Source organism: Patagioenas fasciata, chromosome 2, assembly GCF_037038585.1.
Source record: "Patagioenas fasciata isolate bPatFas1 chromosome 2, bPatFas1.hap1, whole genome shotgun sequence".
In the NCBI taxonomy this organism is placed as follows: Eukaryota; Metazoa; Chordata; class Aves; order Columbiformes; family Columbidae; genus Patagioenas; species Patagioenas fasciata.
Window position 1 is genome coordinate 88370780 of NC_092521.1, and position 9706 is coordinate 88380485.

A 9706-nucleotide genomic window follows, 5' to 3' on the forward strand; every position below is an offset into this window, starting at 1 on the left:
TCTTGAAGAAGAATCCACCGCTTCCCTGTGGAGATTGTTCCAATGGCTGATTGTAAAATGATGAGCTCTGATCTTTGTTATCTTCCCTAAGGGACGTTTTAAGGAGTTGAGTTGCCGTGTGCTGGTGTCCCCACTTTGGCTGTGTCTGTCCTTACTGACCACAGCTTGAGGTCTGTGGCTGTAAAGAGCGACACGTGTTTTAATGACCCCGGCTGGGCTATAGTGAGGTGCAACCAAGGGCTGCAGCAAGAATAGAAGGCTTTGTCGTGTTGTGTGACCACAGCCCCAAGCCTGCCAGGAGCTGCTGGTGGCAGTGCCGGTCCCCAGCCCGCACAGCCCCGCATCCTTGCCTGCACATCCACAGCACACCTGGGAAGAGGCACAAAAATTAGGTGTCCCGTCTTTTCCTTATTTAAAAAAAAAAAATAGTATTGAGTTAATCTTGACCAGAATAATAATTAAAAAAACCTCATAGTATCAGACAGTGTGTTCCCTCTGCTGCCAAACACCACAGCAAAGTTGGCCAGGGCAGCACCAGTAACCTCACATGCTTTTGTACAGCGGTGCCTGACTTGCTCCCTTCTCTGGATGGAGCAAAATGCCTTGTGTGACTATACCTCTGCTGACCCCAGGTACAAAGGTTGGCCAGTGCATGTGTGTGGGTGGCCGGAGCGGGTTTTCTCGTCCTCTTTGATGTGATATAGATGGGAATGACCCAGGGTTTATGAATCCCAGGCGGAAAAAGCCAGGGCTGGAAAGCAAAGATGGCACAGAAGTCACAGACCCAACAGGTAATTTGTATTTTCTGTTGCAAGACTCTTTTTGGCCACAGAACTCGTGGGGTTTTGGTACTTCAGGGCAAGGGCTGATCGTCTTTCCTGTGTGTGCAATGGCAACCACCCATGCAGTTCAAATACAAACTGAAGGTGGTCATGGACAGGCTTCAGCTTCTGACCTCATTTTCCTCGTGGTCTGTGGGGAAAAGAGGATTGTTCCCTGTTTGCCCAAACAAGCAAGCGGTGTTTGGTGTGTGTCTCTGTACACAGTCAGGCAGGGAGAGGTATGTATGGTGTACAAATACGCTCGTGCTTGCAATACAGCTTTGATTGCACAGTTGTATCGCAGACAGAGGCGACACCAAATAGCATTATGTAAGTACAGAAGGTTTTTCTAGAGTTACACAATAGTTGGATCTGGTACTGGAGATCAAGAAACTCCCACTAATTGATTTCGGGTAACGAAGCACGCCCTAGATGCTAGAAACTTTGTACAGTACACACACACCCCCACAGAAACTGTCCTGACATAGAGGACAACATTTTAATTCATTTTGCATCTAGACCAATGTGCTTGGCATAATTGAGGGAACAAAGAAAACACTTCTGAACTGATACCTGGTGTTTACTAAAGGGGAAAATGCAAAGTGTCTCGTAGCCTTTCACACGGGCCTCATCTGAGAGCAATAGGAAAAATGAAGTCAAAGCAGCAGCAAAATCCTGGCTGAGTCCATCAGACAATGGTGACACCTTGACAAAGCGTGTTTTTACTTGTGGTCACTGTGAAGCCTAAATTTCCCAGGGGAAGCAATCCCTGTAAAACCTGGCTTCCCCAAGATATATCAAACAACTCCGAGGCCACTCATGCTGCCACAGGAGCACATCCTAGGAAAAACAAAACAAGAACGCAACCACACACACAAAAAGAAAAAGACAAACACAAAAAACCCCACAACAACCACAAACAAAAAACCTGCCCCAAACTTAAAAACTGTTAGCTGCTCCTATTTACCTGGCTTATAGAAAGAGGGATATTTCAGAAGAAGTGCCCTGGTGAGCTCTGGCTTTCAATCCTTTTCCCGTTGCTTCTAGAAAAATCCTACTGTAAATCCCTTGCGGCCACAGCATCCTGGCTACCATCTTCTGACATGTTTGCAGTAGACTCTCCTTTAGGTGACAACCACCTCCAGGCAGAGACACTTTATTCAGCAGGGAGCCCCACAAGGCTGTACTAGGAGAGCATAATATGCAGTTCGAGGTTTTTAGCAAATGCTCTGTAGCTGCTAGTTAGTTTTGGCATCATCTCCTTGCTGCAGATACACCCCTGCAAGGGAGCACAGGTGGCAGGTCTGGTGATATAGCAAAAAAACACTCCACGCACCTAAGAAACAAAGATAGGGTTACTGTAGAGACCCAAGTTACTGAGTACTCCAGGAAAATCAGAAAATTATCTCTGCTGTGGATGGGAAGCCAGGGAGAGCTTAGCACCCGTGTCAGGTAGGGAAAATGACCAAGACAGAGGCCATGCTCCCAGGTGAAGCCTTCAGCCACTCCATGCCCCGCTAAGGAGGTGAGGTTCATGAAGATGGGGAAGTCCACTGTTGCGATACAAGGTTTATTTGTCCCCGCAGCTGTGGCGTGAAACTTGTGCGGATATTACTAATTTAAAATATGTGTCAGGACTTGCGTATTACTGCCGTAAAATCCGAAGTCCGGAGTTGTCTTCCATCACGAGAGAGGGTTCACATGAAGTTGTGAGATTTCACTTCTTGTTTGAAGTCCATGAATTTTATATCAGCAGTCTGTGACTAAATTAAGCATATAGCCTGGTTTTATAGGACAGCCTGAGGTTTTCATAAAATGTCTTGGCAAGAAATACTTTTTTCTCAGGATATACAGTGAAAACAGCAAGGGATTTTCCATAACCACAAAATAATTGTTCTAGATATATTACTGCACCAAACAGAATCTGTGCTCTTTATGTCTTTTGTTTCTTGGTAAACACAGTGCTCACTGTAATGAGGAACACTTGAAAGGCAAAATCTTGCAATAGAAGATGTTATCCGATGTATTTTTGTGTTCATGGGGCACATTACTGACAGTTGCTCTGTGCTTCATGGCAAGCTCAGAGAATAATAAATTACCAGGAAATATGTTTCTATTTCAAAACCCAGTGTTAATGCCCCTCAGTCAGAACCTGGCTGTACTTACTAAAGTCAGTCAAAATCAATAGTTTTCTGCATGTTTTGTAAAGGCTTTGAATAATTTTTGCTTTCCTGCATTCTTTTTTAACTTTTCTTTAAAAACCCCTTCCAAATTCTGAGTTCTAATTTATTTTTTTAGAAGAAGGACCAAATGCCATAGGAGGATGTTACCAAGATTTACAACATACCAGTCCAAATCTGTGCTGTGCCTCAGGCAGGCCAAATTCACATCAGCACTTGAGGTTTGATTCTTTTTATCCCTTTTTGTCCTTTTTTTGAGCAGATTCACTACCTTTGACATCCCTGCACACCAGGTCAGTTTAAGGATTGTGGACAAGTGATAGCAGCAACTCTTTGAGTTGATAGCCAGAGAAAGAGCTTAGGCTGTTCTGCCAGAAGTGGGAAGCATCGCTCCTGCTACAAAAGAAGTTATACAATTGTGTATGTTACAATGGGGATAGAGAGGTTAGAAAACCGCTTTTAGACAGTGCTTGTTGCATGGGTACAGTGTACAAGGCATTATAATGTCTTGTCTGCTTCATCTTCTTCTTTTCAAATCATAAATGACCCAGACAGAAATAAAAGCACCTGTGCTTTGCTCACCCACGATTAGGAAGGAAACAAGTTTAAACTGTGTGTATTTGTGTGTGGCAAAGGGAGGATTCATGCTCCCCAGTTTGCCCCTGAAATTACTCCTAATAGAACTAAATAGTGTTTTGCAACCGGGCTCTCGGTAAGTGATAAACTGTCAGCAGAAGGCACGCCTGCACACTTCCACCAAAATGCCAGCGTGCTTTTGCATGTATCACGCTATTGTTATTATAATGGAAAATAACTAGCTGTAAACAAGCTATATGACTCGATGCAGCCCTTTAATGAGTTTAGCTGCATACCTAGTGGTAGGTAAAAGGTAAAACAACAGTGCTAGACAAGTCATTCCTGGACCCATTACAACAAATTTGCAAGTGCAGGCATCTCGGTTTTGCAATCTCACTCATCTTCATTTCCTTCAAACCCTGCACCTCCTTGCCAGCGCCAGTGCGCTCCGGCTTCTTTGTTGAAACGGTTGTCTTTGCTCGCCTCTCTTGCTCTGGCTGTGCTTGTGCAAGCATTGATAAATGTTTAACTCCATTGACACTTATAGCCTGGAGTAAAAGAGAAAAGCAAATCTATGGACAGGGATTAATATTTTCCCCTACATTTGCCCTTTTGATTATTAAGTGGAGAAATTATGGTTATGTTTGCCTAAAGGTGCTACTTTTGTTACATGCTTCACAAACGCCTGAAGTCGCTGTTTTGCCTGTTTCATCAGGCAATTTTAGCACATTGGAGCACATTTCTGAGCCCATGCCTCACTGCTTATCCCACTGCCTCATGTTTTCATCATCTCTCCTACGTGCAGGGAACAGCTGCAGTGCCCAGGGATCCCCAACCAGAAAAATGAAAGCAAAGGGATACACTTGGCTGGTACCTGTTGTGTAAGACCCTGTGAATTTGGGCTGTGAGAGCCAAAAGGTGTGCAAGTTCCTGGCAGGCAGCTTGGTGAGGGGAGGATTAGGGGCACGAAGACAAACTGCGGGAGCTGCTGGGGGCCCCAACCTTGCTGTAAAGAAAGAGGAATCCACGTGCCAGCAAGCAGCTGTCGAGTTTTCCCCCAGGACGTGGGAGAAAAAAGCCTGGCATTGGAAAGGGTGCGCCGTGTGGTTTGAGGCAGTTGGTTTGTCTCTGCTCCTTGTACCTACAGTTTCAGGACAGGCACAGGTTTTTGCATTGTAATGCAGCCCAGCGTAAGAAGACACCTTGTCCCATCTGTCGTGGGTACCGCAGGGACCCCGGTGTGGTGGCACTGCAAGCCAAGCCCTGAGAGTGCTGTGTCTCGCTTGGGGGTGGCAGGACAAGGCCCTGGGTTGACCTCCCTGGGAATATTAAAACCTTTTTGAATCAGCATCCCATTCTCTGGCCTTTACAAGGATATTTTGTTAGCATGTTTCCTGGTGTTTTGGGGAAAACAAACAAACAAACCCAAACCCAACCAAAGATGACCTTCTAGTACCACACCGCAGCTTAGGAAAATCACGCTGGCTCAGCTGACCTTACCACTAGGAAACACTGGCTTCTCCCAGAGTGGTGCTTGCTGTAAGAGGGGAAAAAAAAGCATAAGGAAAGGGTGGAATAAGAAAAGAGTAAACACATAGACCATTTTACAGTAAGAGCTCACAAATGTTCACCCAAACCAGCCGTGTGTGCTGCTGCCGAGTCCCCAGCACGTGTACCATGGCCAGGGGCCGACTGCCACCTCTCTGCTTGTGCATCTTGGAACAGGAGCCAAACTCTCTTCAAAACCCAGCTTTGCCATTTGGGAAAGGGTGGGTGTGGGTGCACCTTGCAAAACATAGGTCAGGGCCATGGTAAGGCCTGGGGTGCTCTGCAGGGCCTTGTCTGCTGAGGACACTCCCCGAGATACGCGATGGACTAACCAGGTTGTGCAAAGCACAAACATATCAAGATCCCATATAGCTGGCCTCTGTTTGTATCGCTTATTAAATATTTGATGAATGTTGCCTGCCTAACCTACTTTACTCCTTTCAGCTACCATGGCATCAACTGGCTTCTTCGTTTTTCTCTATTATTGATGCGTTTTGAGGAAGACAGTGTCTTGCAACAAAACAGTTATCTTAGAAGTGAGGAATAATAACAATAATAATAATTAATAATAAGAATAGGTACAAAAAAGGGAGGTAAAACAGAGGCAGCCCTGGAAAGAGGAAAGTGGTATGTGAGCAAAGGAAAATATAAATTGAGTGGCAGGACAATATAACCTCTTTACAATAGGGAGGAAACCAGCAACATCTAGGGATGAAATAGTGTGGAGAATCACATTCATCACCCCCCAAAAATATTCAAATTTCACCCTGGGAATTGTGCATGCATGAATTTTAATGATAAAAATATATGGAAGAATTGCAGAGGAATTTCATTTTCTGTGAAATTGCTCATTACAAAATTTTTAAATTCTGTACTAATTCAGAGTATATCTAGTTTTGCTTCCATAAATATTCATGAAGGAGGAAGCATAGGGGGTGCAGGTAGGATTCCAGAGGGCAGGAGGGTTTTTATGTGTCAGGGACCCCAGTAAGGTCAGTCAATGCACAGTTCTCCTCGTACCACTGAAAACAGAGATTGCTGAGCCAAGGAGCTCTCTGGCCTTGTCAAAATAAGGGAATAAAAAATAACTACAATAAAAAAGAACCCACAGTTATATCAGATGAAGCTCCCCAATAGCCCTTGCTCCAGTATTTCAGAAATCAGGGTTCAGTTTAATCAAGAGTGGGTCTCCTGAGCAGAACTGCTTACAGCACACCTGGGAATGTGTAGCTGTGGCTCTGTCAGCAAAGAAACATTTTTCTTCATTATTATCAAAATGTAGTTGCTTGGGGTATTTTTTTTTGTCAACCAATGCAAAGAGCACTGTGAAAAATCAGCCTAGTCGGTCCTGCGAGCTGGGATGGACATTGCACGCCTGGGATGGCCTCATCTGTGTGGATTCGTGTATCTGTGGTTCTGGCTCTGTGAGCAAAGCCTGGGTTGTGCTGTTTCTGTGAAACCCACTGATTTATTGCTTTATTTTATTTATGGTGACAGGTCCCAGGGCATGATTCATTTATTTGCTCTCTAAAAGCTCCACCTTTTTTTTCTTTACTAGTTGTCATCTTCCATCTCCAACAAGAGAGGGAAGTGCTGGGAAGAGGAGGCTTGGTGAGCTGACAGGCAGCACGTACAGAGTGTTGCCCCAGCATGCAAGGGCAAGAAAGGGCCAAGGTGTAAACTGAGATGGAATTAGCAAGGGACATCAGGTATTGTTCTGTAGGTGCAGACCTCTACTCACTGAAATAAGAAAGCTTTCATTGCTCTCCTTTCCTTAGGAGACGGTTTTAGTGCCTTTTAGTTTCTACTTCTCCAAAACACCAGTTGCATGTGGGTGGATAATGAAAATACCAGTAGCAGCAGAGGGGTAAGATAGGTGCTTGTAACAAGGAAGGGAGAGGGGAAAGAGTTCATGCAGAAGTTAATTATTCACAAATTGGCAGCTACACTTCAACCTCAGATATGGAAAGACCTGGTTAATGACACCTCTGGGCCATGAGTAGTTAGTTGTCCGGAAGACTTGATGGAGGATGAATCAAACTGTGACAGTCAAGAAGGACAAATAGGGTGGCTGCCTTTAAAACTGGGGGGAAATGAGAAGCTGGGAAGTTGAAGACTGGCTAACCTTATTTCAAATCCCAGGAAAATACTGGAACAAATGATCAAATAGACAAAGTCATTTGATGATAGAATGAACAAACACTAAATCAGCAAAAGCAAATTTATTTCATTTTCCAGCCAGTCACCAGCCTCACAGGAAGGAGAGAGGCAGTAAATTCCATGTATCTTGGCTTTCAAGTACTTTTGACAGTGTCTCTGATGTCATTCTCATACTACATAAGCTCAAAAGAGAGATTTACAAGAGGGTGACACAAAGCTTGTGAGAAAACTATCACAAGAGGCTGAACAGCAGCGGGTGAGATGGCAAGAGGTACCAGGAACAACAGGGCAGCTGGTGACAGAGCTGGCACCGCTTGGCTTTGCCACTGGTGTCACCGAGGGCAGCAGGGACACCACACTGGTCTGCATGCCAGCCTCGTGTCAGGGGACAGGGAGAAACTGAGTGTGCAATTTGGAGCAGGGACAGTTTCTTATGAGACAGTGCTGTCAGGCAGGAAGGATGGCAAGCCCAGCTGGACAGTAGCCTGGCTGGCAGATGGCTGGGCAGGAGCCTGGGAGCACAGTGTTTCTGAGACAAAGGCACACACCACGCTGGGATGTACAAACAAGAATATGGATTTAGCTTGCTAGGTGTGGGCAGAAGCCCTTTTCCTCTGCCTGCAGGGACAGAGCTGCAGCTGGAGTTCAGGCAGTCAGTTTTGGGGTCTGGCACCCTGAAAAGGAGCACACCCCAGTCAGACACGGTGTGGGGGGCCAGGAGAACATCAGCGATGAGGAAAGGTCAAATGCACTGCAGTTGTTCTGCCTAAAGAAGGAAAGAAGAGTATTTCAACATCTGGGGCTGCAAAGCAGAAAGGAATTACTCTCTGCCTGTGGTGCAGCAAGGACGTTTCTGCTTAGGGAAACATTTATAGCTGGTAAAGGCAGCAAGGCAGGGGACAGATGACAGCAATGGAGGTGGTGGAGTCTCCATCACTACACATCTTCGAAGACAAAACATCTGTTGGAACAATGTGGGTGAAGTTTATATATTATTATTTACATTATACTAGAAGTGATATTTTTGTATGGTATGTATAATACCCCCAAACAGTAAGACACTAAATAGCCCGGTGGGGTCCCTTCCAGCCTGCATTCTTTACTGAACACAGCTCAGGCTGAAATTCTGCACATTACACGCTGTTTGTAGGAGAATAAACACCCATGCAGAGCATGCATTGTGAGTGCCCAGAGGGAAGTATCACCCACTGCAGAGCACTAGCCCATGCTCTCCAGGCCACAGGCCACATCAAGCTTTGGGGTGTCCATGAGAGGCTCCAGGGAGTCAAGATCCATGGAGAGTGAACTGCAGCAGGGCAAAATCTGATGAACCACCTCGAAGTATTAAAGCAGCACAGGCCAGGAACTCTGCAGAAAGATATGCCTATGGATCAGGCAGGTACTAAAACCAGTGTCATTATGGGTTTGAAGCTCTTAAGACAAACTTTGCACATACTTTCAATTTCAACCCCCTTCCTGAACAAGCAAACATGGAGTTTAAGTCCTTACCTGACCATGGGACTCCAGGAGCTGCAGCTTTAAGAGAAACAATTTGTGACTCATGCTGTAGCTGTGGCCAACGAAGGCATCTGCAGTTGTCTCTTCTCTCTGTGTGCTCAGGGCAGCACAAATTTCAACCTTGATTTGGAGAGCAGCCTCGGATGCTCCAGTTTGCTTCTAAGTGGCTGCTGGCAAGAAGAAATAAATCAAAAATCTTTCAGCTGCGTGTGCATAGCTGGCCTGTGCCACTCTTGATTTGTATGCCCCTACAAACAGCATACTACATTCTAGGAATTACTCTTCGAGACTTGACATTTTCACCAGCTAATGAAAGGCATTTTGATAATTACGTCAAGCATAAGGGAAACATCTCTATAGTTACTCAGTAACTAAGATACTTTGTCAACACAGGAGTGACAGGGTTCTTATTGCCTAGTTAGTTACTCAGAAAAAATTGAACTATTTACAACAGAGGCATTCAATATATTGCATTTGCTAACACTGCATTTCAGTGGTACTGGCATGGAATCAAGAGTCCTTAACAGCCCAGAGTTTGTCATGTTTGAATCATGGTGGAGTCCCTTTAGAAAAAGAAAATGCTTGCAGGCAATATTTTACGTATGTAAAGTGTATTGTATTGGATAGAGAAGTACATTGACTTAGTGAATCAGAGGACACGGATATTGTAAAGTTATTGAGCTTCAGCTCCAAATTTGTTTCTGAAGACATGTACCACTATGCAGGAACTTACACCACCAAGGGCATTTGAAGGCCTCTGAGTTTATTCAAGTCAGAGTGAAAAAGAAATTTCTGGTAAATAGGGCAGAAGAAAGAGTAAAGGTTATTCACAGATACCACCTTCTGTCTGTGCATCAGCAAAGTTGTCCCTTCCTAAGCATCAAGAAAATGAAAGCCAAGCTC

General features: G+C 44.9%; 1 long non-coding RNA gene across 1 annotated transcript; it reads right to left on the reverse strand.

The window, feature by feature from the left end:
• Nucleotides 1-7332: 7332 nt before the first annotated feature.
• LOC139827402 (uncharacterized) lies at nucleotides 7333-9099 on the reverse strand. Its single transcript, XR_011737936.1, has 2 exons — nucleotides 8795-9099; nucleotides 7333-8051 (listed from the first exon to the last, which is right to left on the reverse strand). It is a non-coding gene; the product is annotated as an uncharacterized lncRNA (long non-coding RNA).
• Nucleotides 9100-9706: the final 607 nt, after the last annotated feature.